General features: G+C 32.7%; 1 long non-coding RNA gene across 1 annotated transcript; it reads right to left on the reverse strand.

Moving 5' to 3' along the window:
- Window positions 3,167-4,888, reverse strand: LOC108662560. Its single transcript, XR_001928444.1, has 3 exons — window positions 4,850-4,888; window positions 4,121-4,200; window positions 3,167-3,273 (listed from the first exon to the last, which is right to left on the reverse strand). It is a non-coding gene; the product is annotated as an uncharacterized LOC108662560 (long non-coding RNA).

A 14,038-nucleotide genomic window follows, 5' to 3' on the forward strand; every position in this document is an offset into this window, starting at 1 on the left:
TATACTTTGGTTATCTGTATTATGGTATGTAAGAATTTATTTTGCTTTTACGCTATAAAAATTATTTATGCAGTGTTCTTAAAATATCTTTTTATGTGAAAATTGAATATTTTATTTAATATTTTTATTTTATTATAATAGTCATAATTCCATTTTAAACAAATGTTTTAGACATCCAAAATTATTTTTGATTATGAAATATGTGTTTTCCACTTACATACTATATTTTTAGATGATTTTGAGATTTTTGGGATAAATGACCAAAATACCTCTGTGAGACGAAAATTATTATTTTATTTGTTTAAGTTGGAAACAGTTTAAAATCTTTTAGAATGTAATATTTAGAAACAATTACCCACAGGGGAAATGAGAAGTTGATATTAAAGCCTTGCGGGGTTTCGGTTGACATTCCGGGTAATGAATGTCGATCGGGACGTCGCGGCGGTTGTCACGGGCTCGATGGGAGTTCCGGGTCGTGACATTACTTCTCATATTTGCAATATAATTATCAAGTCAATCATCAAGTGCCAAGAGATGTACATCATCAAATTCCAACGAATAAAACTTACCAAGTTAAATCAATTTTTGTTTGTCAAAAGTAGAGAAGGAATGGTATGGATCAAGACAAGCTATGCCTGAAAGCAACACCGCCTTAACATTATCAAAACGCTTGCTCAGCTTTTGAAGTTGAAAACCAACCACAATGTAAAGTAAATTAACCTTAAAGTGGTGAAGATTTGTGGATTTTTCAACTCTATGTTGTGATCTCACACAGTGCATAAAGAAAGCATACATGTCCGAAAGATCAATCTCATGCTTATCACAAAAGTTACAAATCATCTTAACCATCTTCTCTAAATTCTTGTAACCTCCTTTTGGCTACATTAACTAAACTCATAGCATTTAGAAGGTCTTGATCTTTTCTTTGTCATGCTTGTGATAAATCATTTGTGATTCCCAACATTTTATCATTAAGTGTAATAGGAATACAAATTCAAAATCATTCATTATTTTAATGAGTCTGCTTATTTCACCCTTGTTATCCAAAAACACCAGCATATCTTTTATAGTCTCAAGCACATCAAGTGTTGGAGAAAACAAAGAAATCACATTAAGAATTGTACCATAATGTGCACCCTAATGTGTGTCTCCAAGTCATTTCAAAGTAGCTTTTTGATTCAAACCTCTTATAGTCACCATATTACCTCGACAAATTTCTTCAACTATTTTTTCAATTTGTTTCATCCAAAGTAGCTCCTTCCTTTTGCAAGAAGCCCCAACAAAATATTTTAAGGCTGCCAAATAATCAAAGAATGAACTAAGCTTTTCATGCTTTCTTGCAATTGATACAAGTGTCAATTGAAGTTGTTGAGCAAAACAATGAACATAGAAAGCAATTTGATTCTTGCCCAAAATCAAACTCTTAAGATTGCCAACATTTCCACTTATATTACTAGCCCCATTGTAACCTTGACCACGAATACGTGATGTACTCAAACCATATGTACTAAAAAATGAGTCAACGACATCTTTTACGATCCGAGAAATGGTTTCAAGAACATGCACAATGCCAAGAATACGCTTAATGATGCACCCATGTTTGTTCACATATCTCAAGCCAACAACCGTTTGTTTTTGACAATGGAATCACAAGACTAATCAACTAGCAAAGAGAAGAAATCATCTCCAATATCTTCAATGATTACTTTTGTAGTTAGAAAAGCAGTAACATTGCAAATATACTTTTGGATTGAAGGTGCATTCAATTTGTGATTCTTTGGATCATTTTTCAAAGAAACTCTACTTATTTTTTCATTTTGTTTGCAAAGAAATTTTCAAAGTCCAAGAAAATTGCGTCGATTATTTGAAAGCTTTAACTTATAATGACCACAGAAAGGCTATGTGTGCATCAAAAGACCTAACATATTCAATTGATGCATTCAAACAAACTCGATAATCAAGTTTTGTGTGACTTAAAATCCCAGCAACCATGATATTGATGTATTCCTTTTGCTTCATCAAATATTCACAAGCCTTCAAACGTTTATTATGACTACTGTTATGCGCTCCTACATGTACATCCAACTTATTCTTCTTTTTCCAATTTCTAAACCCTTTGCCAACAAATAAATCATGTCCACCTCGATGATCATCGTATTCAATATTGGAAAGATAACAACATAAGCAAGAAACAACATCTTTACTTTCACTATATTCCAACTGAGTGCCATATTCCTTGTATCATAATGGATTAAACTTACGTTTTCTTCTCAAAAAATCAGTAAGAGCAAAGTAAGTAAGTTTTAGTTGACAAGGGCTCTTTATTAATTATGCTATTCGGATATTCTTTCTCTCCTTAGCATTATGAACAATACTAGAAATAGAAGGTTTTAGACCAAGATCAACCACAACTTGTTAAGAGATACTTTGACTAAGCTATTCTCGGATAAAGGAACTTTGGTTAGCTTCTTTTGTAGGAGCACTTCTAGACCCTTGGTTTTGGTTATGTTGAGATTCAGCTCAAGCATGTTTAGTTCTCATAACAAACTTATACATGCTTAATGTATTAAAAGAATGAAAATAATTATAAACAATTAAACAAAAATTAAAACCATAGCATAGATTAAACCTAAAAATATGAAAAAAGAATGGAAATTTGTCACGACCCGGAACTCTCATCGAGCCCGTGACAACCGCCGCGAAGCCTCGACAGACATTCTTCACCTTGAATGCCGATCGAAACCTCGCAAGGCTCTCGTATCAGCTTTTGCACTTCCCCGGTGAGCAATAGTTATCAAATATCGTTATTCAAAGGATTACGAGTCATTTTCAAATCAGAACATAACATATTGTTTTCTGGCTCACAAGGGCATTTTCGTTATTTTTCGTCGAAAATCTCAAAACTTGCTAAAAATGTAGTAAGTAAGCAGAAAATATATGTTTAGTGATTTAAAAACAAATTAAGTATCTAAAACGTTCATTTAAAGTGAAAATTTGACCATTTGAATATAATAAAGATATTCAATAAAATAAATTATTTTCTTGTAAAATAATTTTTTATAAAGCTATCGGTAAATAATTCTTATAGCGTAAAAGTTAATTATATTCATATATACTATAAAGTAAATAACCAAAGTATAAAATTACTTTTACAGTGACACGTGGGCCCACATCTAACCAAAATGCATCGAAAGCTGAAAGCCTATAGCTTTTGCCGATTCAAGTCCAAATGAAGGTCCTTGTCAAAGTCAGCTAACTATGGAATCCCTGAGCCTGAAATGTGAGGAAATGAGGGTGGTGAGATTATAAAATCCCAGTGAGTAAACAGACACCATCTAAACTATCTAAATGCGAGTAAATGGAGACGAATTAAAATAAGTCATCACACTGTAATTTCATTACCTTTCAACTCATTTCAACCAAATAAACAAATAGGCTTATGATTTCCTGAAAAGCTTGGCTCGTGCCAAAAATCATTCTCATACTCAGTTATTAGGGATACCTTGATCGAGGGTTATCCCAACTGAGTCCCCAAGGTTGTTAAATGTCTTTACATCCAAAATTTTAGCCATGCCTTGACGTTGGCTGAGTTTCACTCTCACGTGGTGGTCCACGTGAAGTGTACTCAAATCTTTACCTCAGGAGATACTTCATCCAACATCTCTCCCCGGAGGTAAATATATAATTGGGTTACCGTGCCCCTCTCATAGGCAGTCCACGAAAACCCCCACCACTGCAGTGACTATGGATTATTTTATCTACCACCTGATTTATAAAATCTTTTTCTGCATGACATGGCAATTTATCGCAATCTAGCCTTTCAAGGCTTAATACACAGTACAAATAATTCTAATACCAAAAATCAGTTTAGCCATTCATGCTCATATATTGTCATAAGCCATTCAATTTAAAACCATAAATTTACAACACAAGCAGGCAGTCTCCAATTACTCTATTTTCAATACTAGTATTCAATTTTCCAAAAAATTTATAAAATCATTTTATAAAATCACAATTTTCTCCTAAAATATAGCAATTTACCATTTAACCCATTTTCCATAAAATCACATAATTGTATAAAACTACTCTAGATAATTAAGACGATAATAAGTTCACTCACAGTTCTAGGAGTCGATGTCCTCTTAATCCCAGTCTCTAAGCACAATCTCTGTACTTTTACCAGTGTAATTTATTCACCACCTATCCACAAAGTACAATACATAATTCACCACATCAATGCTTGACCATTATAAAATCAATTCAGGCTCGGTGTAGATGCATGATATGATATGCAACTTATCCGACTACCGCTTAAATATAGTACTGACCTAATTCGGCCTATGACCCGATTAAATGACAATAGTGTCCAATTTGGCTCTAAATTGCTCCATTTCATTTTTAATATTTCAATTCACTAAATACAATTCCAATAATCTAAAATTCAGCCTAACAACCCTCACAATTCTTCTTGAAAATTTCGGCCATTGTGGTGCACTATCACTAAAAATTTTCCCATTTTATTTTCTCACCATAAATCATCATTTCATCAATTTTTCAACCAATTCACTTGATCACAAAATCAATTCATTACTTCTTTACTTCTCATAGGATTCGGCCATTGAAGTTTCATGGGGAAAATTGATTCTTTTCTTGTTGTTTTGTTTCTAAACATGCTTCACTAACTAAAAACACTAACATAACTTAGAATCAAATCAATCTAGCATCATTCTCTCTCCATACCCATTCCAACCAGCCATGAATTCATCATGAAAACATGTAATTTAACCATGGAAATTAAGGAAAAATGCATGGGTAAGGTAAATCACTAGCAAAATCAAAGAAATTTTACCTTTGCTTGATCAAATCTTTGAATTCCAACACTTTCTCTTTAATTTTTCCCACCTAGGGTTTGTTCTTTCTTGGTTTCTCTTCTCTTCTGGTTTGGCTGATCACTATGGGAGAAATGGGCTGATTTTTGGCCTTTTTATAAAGAAATAATAAAATAATAAAAGCATGACACATGGCATTTCCTTATTGGTTCAAATTTTAAATATTTGACTTTTAATTCTTTAATTCTCCACCACACATTTCTCATTTTTATCCATTTTCATGATGAATAAAATCTCTTGGTCTTGACAATGTTGGGGGTGAAAATTTATCGATTTGCCCCCGGGGTGGCAAAATTATCATTTCGCCCTTATACTCCAAATTATACCAAAATTAAAATTTTTCACTTCTAAACCTCAAATCATACTCCAATAAGTCAAATTGGGCCAAACAAATCTTTTCTAAAATTCTCATTTTATCCTCAAGTGGCAAATGACCATTTTGCCCCTAGATAGTGAAAATTTTGGTTTGACTCCAAATTGATCCTTGAACTACGAATTACCATTTTGAGTCATCCCTGGACTGTGAAACTCTTAATTTCACCTTAAAATCTCTATTTTAATTAGTTCGAGGTATAAATCGACTTACTTGTACTTCTAAGCACAATACCGACTTTTAAATATTCTTCTGAGGCTGTTCAAATATACAATCACTCTATCAGTCTCATGTGTAACATGGTAGATAATTTAGGGTTGGGCTTGACAAAATTTAAGTCTCAAAATCTAACATTTCTTATTGAAGCAAAAACAAAAAAAAAACCAGATAGCAGATGCAAGCAAAAATCTAAAGAAAAAGAAAAAAAAGTAATAATATTGAAAATGATAAAGTAGATTGTTAAATTCCTAGAAATAAGCAAAGAAATAATAAAAAAATTAATTAAAATAAATAAATGCTTACTGAATATCAGTACTTTCTTGAGGATGGAGAAATTAGCATTAAAGGAAAGAGAGAAAGTGAGGCATTAAGGCCTTAAGGGAAAGAAAAGAAGTGAGGCGTTGAGGGAAAGTTTAACATTTTGTATTGTACATAATATTTTGTATAGTGATATTTAAACTTGGGCTCAAGCATAAATGTGTTTTCAGCCTGGAGTTTGACGTGCCATATTATACATAATATTTTGTATAGTGATATTTAAAATTAAATAAATATTACAAAATATTAATTTAAAATATATTTTAACAATGAATCTCTCAATTTCAAAAATAATTAAAAAAACCAAAAAAGGTATATTGCCCTTTTTTCCCTTCTCTAAATCCCCTAAAATATCTAAAATATATCATATATATAATACTAACTAAAATAATTCAAAAAGGGTCCACTGCCCCCTTGCCCTTATGTAAATCTGCCCTTGTATACAATTATATATATATATATATATATATATATATTTGTATATATAATATGCATATATATAGTTATTATGCTTAATACAAGTTTAATATATATATAGTTAATATAATTAATATAATGGTATAATATGTTAATTATATACAATAATATAGTCACCTCTTATTCATTTATGAAAGTATTTATATAAAATAATAACATATTAAATTCTTAATTATAAGTTAACTAAATATATATAGTCTTCATTTATGATATTTTATATATAAAATATAAAATATAGGGTAAATAACCATAATGTAGACATCGTAATTTTATCCAAAAATTAATGGTTATTTATTTTATTTTATTTTGCTTTCTTGTAATGGGTTACCTTTAATCCCCATTAAAAGCTAGGCTTATTTGATGTCTTTGAAGAATGACTTGGGCTATTGTACAATAGACCCATAATTTTAAAACCCATGAATCTCAAATAAAAATAAATAAATAAAAAATAATAATAATAATAAAAGAAGAGAGGAAGGTGGCGGTTGTAGTAGCCTGTCATGGCAGTTCACTAGGCAGCTGCCACCTTTGAGCCTCACCTTTTTACCTTTTCACCCAAACACTTTTTTAGACTCTCTAAATCCCTCCTAAAATTGTCAATTCAATAGAGACATGCAATCTAAGAGCTGATGAAGCTGAAAAAAATGGAAAAAGGCTGAATCACACACTGCCAAAGGCAGCAAGCAAGCCTTTTGTGCATTACCAATGGAGATATTTGAAAAATAGCCTTATCTTCCCGTGACTATAAAAATCGGGAAAGAAGCGCAATGAAAAGAAAAGATTTTGTTGGTTTTGAAGATAAAAAAAAAACACCTAATTTCTAGCAACCGATAACATACCACAATATCAAAAAAGAAGAAAAAGAAACAAGAGCAAAACAGGGCTTTGTAGGGATTTTCTTCATTTGATTTTCTCGATTTCTAGGGTTTTGAGATGAGGATGAAGACTGAAGAGTGACAATCGAGAAATGAATAGAGGGCTTTGGTGGTTCAGATGATGGATTTCACGGTGGCTGATGTGCATGGGTAGAAAAAACAGAAAGGAAGCCACATAGAGAGAGAGGGAGCTGCTTGGATGAGAGAAAAGGCAAGGGCTGGTGCATTTAGCACAATTTCAGCTCGTGGAGCTTAGGCCATCTTGTAGCAGGTCATGTGTGTGGCCACATCATAGTAGAACCAGGCCAAGCTTGGCCCTTGTCCCCCATGTAGTCCAATAGCTATTGATTTTGGGTTATACCCAAACCACAATTACTTGGGTCAGGTTGACTAAACAAAGGTATGGGCGTTCTTGCAAATTATTTTGTTGATTAGGCTGATTGGTTGTATGCATGGATTTGCTATGTATTTGCTGGTAGTTTTAATTAATATAATAGTTTTTTTCTAAAAAAATAACAATAACAAATAGATTAGTTAATGAAAGATATGTATGTCCATAAACATGCATCATAAAAAAAGAGATATGTGTATAAGAAAATATATAAAAATAAAAGTTAGTAAAGATGTGTATATGTGTGCGTGTGTGTGTGTATAAGAAATATAATATGAAAAATAAAAATAACTACATGGCTTAAATTATATAAAATCTTGATACTAAAAAAAAAGAGGAAAAGGAAATTAGAATATCCATACTCAAAGAAATAGAATAGTTATACTTTTAAAAAATAGTAACAAAGGAAAAATATTATTTGAATTAACCAATGATGGAATATTTGCTCGGGATGCGAGAGGTCATGATTTCGAATTAATTTTCCTAGGTAAGGGATTTTAGTTAAAACTCCACCAGTATGATGGCAGGGTTTTACTTTTGAGTCCTAATATTTCAATCTCAAATAAATATGTCTTTAAAATATTAATGAAAAATAATAACAAAATAAAAAAGCATAGATTAAAAGTTAAAACTAGAAATAATAATACAATAAATAATAATAATAATAAACATAAAATAAAAGATAATAGGTGGAGTATATGTAGTTTTAAAATGGTATGGAGTTATGTTTAGAAATTGATTTCCTAAGAAAAAGTGGTAAAAATGCTTATTGCGTATGATAATTAAATAATGAAAGTTAAAATCTTGTAATAAATGTCTTGAGCAAAAGTGAAAAAGGTTAGGAGAAATGTAAAGCACAATTGTTAAAATATAAAATATAAAATTAAAATATATTTAATTATTTGTTTTTTTAGTTCAAAAATTAGTGATCTTACTAGAACAATGGGAAGGTCTCAATTTTAATGAACTAGTGTTATTCAAAACAAATTCATTCCAAATAACAAAGTTGATAGAATTTATTAGGGAAAGAGTAGTAAATAAATAAATGGAAATTTTCTTTAAAAATCAACTTAGGACACCACCAGAATGATGGGAGGGTTCTAATCTTATGCCATGAATTATCTCAACCCAAAGGAATATTTTCAAGTAAAATTTATGAAAAGACAAATAAGTAAATAAATAATGAAACTAAAAACATTTAATTAAACAATACAAAACCATTAAAATAAATAAAAACAAGTTTGCAAAAATGAAACACAACCATGATTTAATTCATTATGCATCATTACATGCATTGTTTATTTGTCATTCCATGTTAACAATATATTTTGGGAACAAATGGAAGCTCCAAAGATGGGATTTGCTTGATAAACTTGCGAAGGCGAGTTTTCTCGAGTAATTCCTAGGTGAGAAAGCATCCCTGGGTCACACTAGTATGATGGGTGGATTTGATAAGTATTCTCAATAAAAGGTTCTCATTTGACATTTATCGAGAATTATACCATATATTTCATAATTGCATTACGAGCACATTATACAAATAAGCTGAATAATAGACTTTAGGTCATGAATAAAACCAAAAATAAAATTAATGAAACAGTAAATGATGATTAAGGGAAATAGGATAAAATCAAGAATTAAGGCTAAATAAAGATATCACATGATTAATTGGTACTATTCTTTGAATGGGCGTCGCAGGGGTGCTAATACCTTCCTCGTGGATAATCATACTCTCGAACCTAACTCAAAACTCATAGACCAGATTATTGTTCATTGGTAGCGACTCTTAATTTTTCATGTCTAGCAATCAGGTTCTCAGACCCACACGTTATGACAGTTTGACGACTTCAATAGGGAAGTTAGAGAGTTGAGCCATTAATTAATTATAAGTTACCCTAAGCCTTAAAAAATTTAATGTTTCCTTTAGTTTCGAGCATTATTGTTTTGAACATTTGTTATTCTGTATATAGAATGCCATAAGCAACTTTCCCCTAAATAGAGCTTCACTTGTATAGAGTGTACTCTTCAATTAGGCACATGTGAAGGAACAATGTTTACACCCTTTACTTTAAATTCCACACCAAAATAATATTAGTAAATGTTTTTGTTTTTAAATGCAAGTCAATTTAATTTTATTCACTATACTAACTTGATTTATTTTCATTGTCATTTCATATGCATGTATTTGCATCCATCAAGTTGCATATAGAGAAAGTATTGGCTATACAACAACAATTGACTAAGGAAATCCTTATTACACCTATGGCATCATCATTGTCAAGCATACTCAACAAGGATAGAAACAACTATGATCTGGAACTACAGATGAAACAAGCCTCGCAAAACGAGGGGGGTTGTTTGGCTAGGAGGCATATCTCGATCCTCCTAGAAAAGGTTCACCTCGATCTTAGACAAAATGATTTTATAGAAATGGTAAGTATCTCAGAGCAATAGAGATGCAATAGTCAAGATAACTTTTATAGCAAATTCAGGCACATTATGTGGCTTTCTTATGTACACGTAGATGATCAATTGCTCAGGGCTATCACTCAATTCTAGGATCCTTCTTATTGATGTTTTGTGTTTAATGAAGTGGATATGACACCAACAATAAAAGAGTATTCATCATTGCTTCATGTAGAGCAGATGCAACCAGACAAGATATATTGGAGAGCTCAAAAGACAAGGCATCGAAGGAAACTGGCCAAGTTATTAGATATCACCAGTAAAAAGGTTGATAAGAACTTGAGAAAGAAAAGGGATACTGAATGCCTCTCATGAAGTTTTTTCAATGATTATATTAGAAAGCATAAAGAAAATGAACATGGTCATCTTGCCTTTGCTTTGGCAATATATGGGTTAGTGGTTTTCCCAAAAATCTTAGGGTATGTTGAAGTCTTAATCATAGACTTCTTTGTCCAAGTGACGAGGAACATCAATCCAGCTCTTGCCATTATAATTGAGACATTCTGGTCTTTAAACTATTAAGTCAGAAGGGTGAAAGACGTTTCATTGGGTGTGCCCAACTTCCCACTATATGGATTAAGAGCCACTTTGAATGCAAAGTTGATAGATTCCCAAAGCCTTTCTTGCCATCAAGTGTTCTTATCTGTGAATTCTGTGAAAGTGAGTAGCTAGTCTGCAAGAAAAAGACGAATGGGTTGCAAGACTTAGAAGGCTTATAAGTGTGGAGGTGACTTGGAGAGCTCCTTGGATGCTTAGGATTCAAGTAATGTACAAGTGCGAAGATGAACCATGGATACCATTGATGGGACCTAGGGGAGTAATCAATTATGTTCCAATAATGGTATAGAGGCAATTTGGGTCTAAACAATTTATGCCAATGACACACAGGCTTAATCAACTGGAGTTTACATACAGAGAATAGGGAACCCTTAAAAAGATCCAAGATATCATTTAGACTTGGAAAAAAACAAGTAAGGTGGATCAAAGAAGGTACATAGATAAGGTCACCACAGATATTTAGCATGGCATTCCCAAAAAGTGAAAAATATCGTATGCCCTCCACAGTACTTCAAAATTCCCTGTTGGGCTATAACCTTAAGATGTTCTTTTAGAAAATGCATTGGCCAAGAAAAAGATTGAGACAGAAATGATAAATATGAAATGCCGATATGAAGCTATAATTGAAGGGGTAAAGAAGGAAACGACAAAAAAGGTTCAAAGAGCTTTTAATGAATGGGACAATTGGAGAAACAAGTTTAAGAGTTCAAATGAGGCATGTTCATCCTTGGTTAGCAAGATTCAAGAAATGCAAAAAGAGCTATGAATTTCCCAAACCTTTAATGATACTTGCAAAACAAAGTATAATTGCGATAGCAAATAATATAAGTGCTCAAAAGTGATTACAGCCAAGCTGAGGCAACCCTGAAGGGTTACAAAGAGCAATATGAGGTCTTTCAACAAGAATGCCATGCAAGAAATGGTTGAACAGTATAAGCAAGACCTTCGAAGGAAACAATCTGAAATGGAATGGATATTGATGCAAATGAGGAAAGTGGTTTTCAAAGCGAAGGAGATGACAGACAAGATTGAGACACTTAGGCTAAAGATTCTTTCAAAAGACGAGCTTAATGAACATTTAATGAAGCACCTCAAGATAGTGTGAAACTAATATGATCGAGTTGGCCTTTTATTTTTTTGAAAACCAATTATGTAAATATTCTAAAGATGGGTGTAATTGGATGTTTAATTTTTATGAATCAGGATTTCTAATGGAAATTATTGTTGGATGGCTAATACTTTTCACTTGCACTGGCATCACATTTGCATCTCTTAATTTTTGGATTTGTTTTTAAAAAATGAAGTTTTAAAATAATGACAGTAATAAATTTCTTACAAACTAGACAATGGCAAGTTCAGTCTTTTCATAACATTCCAACAATAGAAATGCATCAAATTTATGTTCATGGTTAAAAAAGGTTTCCAAAATAGCTTGACCACCTAAGCCTTGTCACCAGCGTGCTCAAAATACTTGTCGACAAGTAAGAATCATGGAAGAAGAGCAAAGGGATCAAATGGAGAAAGCTCAAGAAGAAATGAATGAACAATTAACAAGAATGATGGAATTGATGACTAGTTCAAGCAAAGGATAAAGAGTGGTTAAAGAGTCAACTTCACCAGAAAACCCATTAACATAAGACATTGACAACCCAAGGGATAATCTGCCTCATCCCTCGAGGTTCACTCCACCTCATGCCCAAACTTTTCAAAGGGTTCACCCTTAAGTGACACCACTCAACAATGGGTTCTTTTATACTTATTACAATGTACAACCTCTAATAGGTCCTCAATCGATTCATGGGCAATTTGGATCGAACTCGAGAATAAATTCCATCAAACCAATACACATCTCAAATCTAGACGGCCTAAAAGAGCAAGAAATGTTAAAAAAGAGTTCATCGGAGATACGAAAAATGAGAAAGTCAAGAAGTAGTATGATTTGTTGGAAAAGCACCTTCATGCTATTGAAGGAGTTGATAGGTTTGATACCATGGATGCAACCAAACTATGCTTAGTGCTAGATGTAGTGATCCTAACCAAGTTCAAGGTTCTAGAATTTGAAAAATATGATAGAACAAGTGTCCAATGGCATACATTACCATATATTGTCGAAAGATAGCCACACAGTCTCATTATGACAAGCTACTGATCCATTACTTTCAAGACAGTCTTACTAGATCAACTGCCTCGATGGTACATACAGCTAGATTGGAGTCATGTTAAGACTTAGCAAAAGCTTTTATAGCACAATATAAGCATGTGGCTAAATTGGCTCTGGACCGATTGTCATTATAGACCATGGAGAAAAAACACAATAAGAGCTTCAAAAAGTATGCCCAAAGATGGAGAGATACAGCAACGCAAGTCCAACCACCTCTCATTGACAAAGAAATTATTGTGTTGTTCATCAACACACTTTGAGCTCGATTCTATGAGAAATTGATTGGCAACATCACAAAAAAACTTCACAGATTTGGTCTTATTTGGAGAGATAATAAAAGGACCTATCAAAAATGGCAAAGTTGAAGGGATGAAGCAATTTCTCAAAACAAAGGAATACATCCAAGAAAAAAGAAAGGATGTACAAGCAGTCGCCTATAGCAGGCAACAAGCCCATAGCTTCAGCCTATATCACCCATATCCTTTGTATCAACCTTTTTATCTGAATGTAGGTAACATCGCTCAGAATCCATATGTTTACCAACCTACCCCACAACCAGTATTTCATACCAATGTTTTCCCACAAACTTCAGCACCAAGACTTGCAACTTCAACCAATAACTTTGGGAATGGTCAAATAGGATCTAAAATGACCCAAGAGAAATCCAAGTTTGATCCCATTCCAATTTCCTACATTGCATTATTGCCACAACTCATAAAAAATCAACTTCTTACTTGAACCCCTTTGGAACCACTTCAACCTTTTTTTCCTAAATGGTATGACCCAAATACACAATATGATTACAACTTTGGAGTTCAAGGACATTCCATGAAGAATTCTACCACGTTGAAACATAAGGTCTAAGCACTTATCAAAGCGAGACTCATAAATTTCGCTAACAAAGAAGGTTCGAATGTTGTTGGGAACCCGTTGCCTGATCATGCAAGGTCGATAGTAAATGTTGTGCATGATGGAATGACCTGTAAGGTGAAAAGAAGCATCGACAAGGACAGTGTTTGATGCTTTCCTCAAAGTCAATGCCATTACTCCAATATCGATAAACACAAAAGTGGGGCACAATCCCAATCTTTCTTGCAAATTCCATGTGGGTGCGACTGGACATTCTATTCAAAATTGTGATGATGTTTGTTTTAAGTTGTAAAAGTTGATGGATTTGTCAGTAATCAAATTTTATGTAAAAGGTAGAGAGGATTTAGTTGGAGCCATAAATTAATATCTCTTAACTAAAGAAGAAAAAAGTCTGATGACCAACAAGCTCCATGGTATTGTCAGAATTGAAGTCACCATTAA

Source organism: Theobroma cacao, chromosome 6 (genome assembly GCF_000208745.1).
Source record: "Theobroma cacao cultivar B97-61/B2 chromosome 6, Criollo_cocoa_genome_V2, whole genome shotgun sequence".
Taxonomy (NCBI): Eukaryota; Viridiplantae; Streptophyta; class Magnoliopsida; order Malvales; family Malvaceae; genus Theobroma; species Theobroma cacao.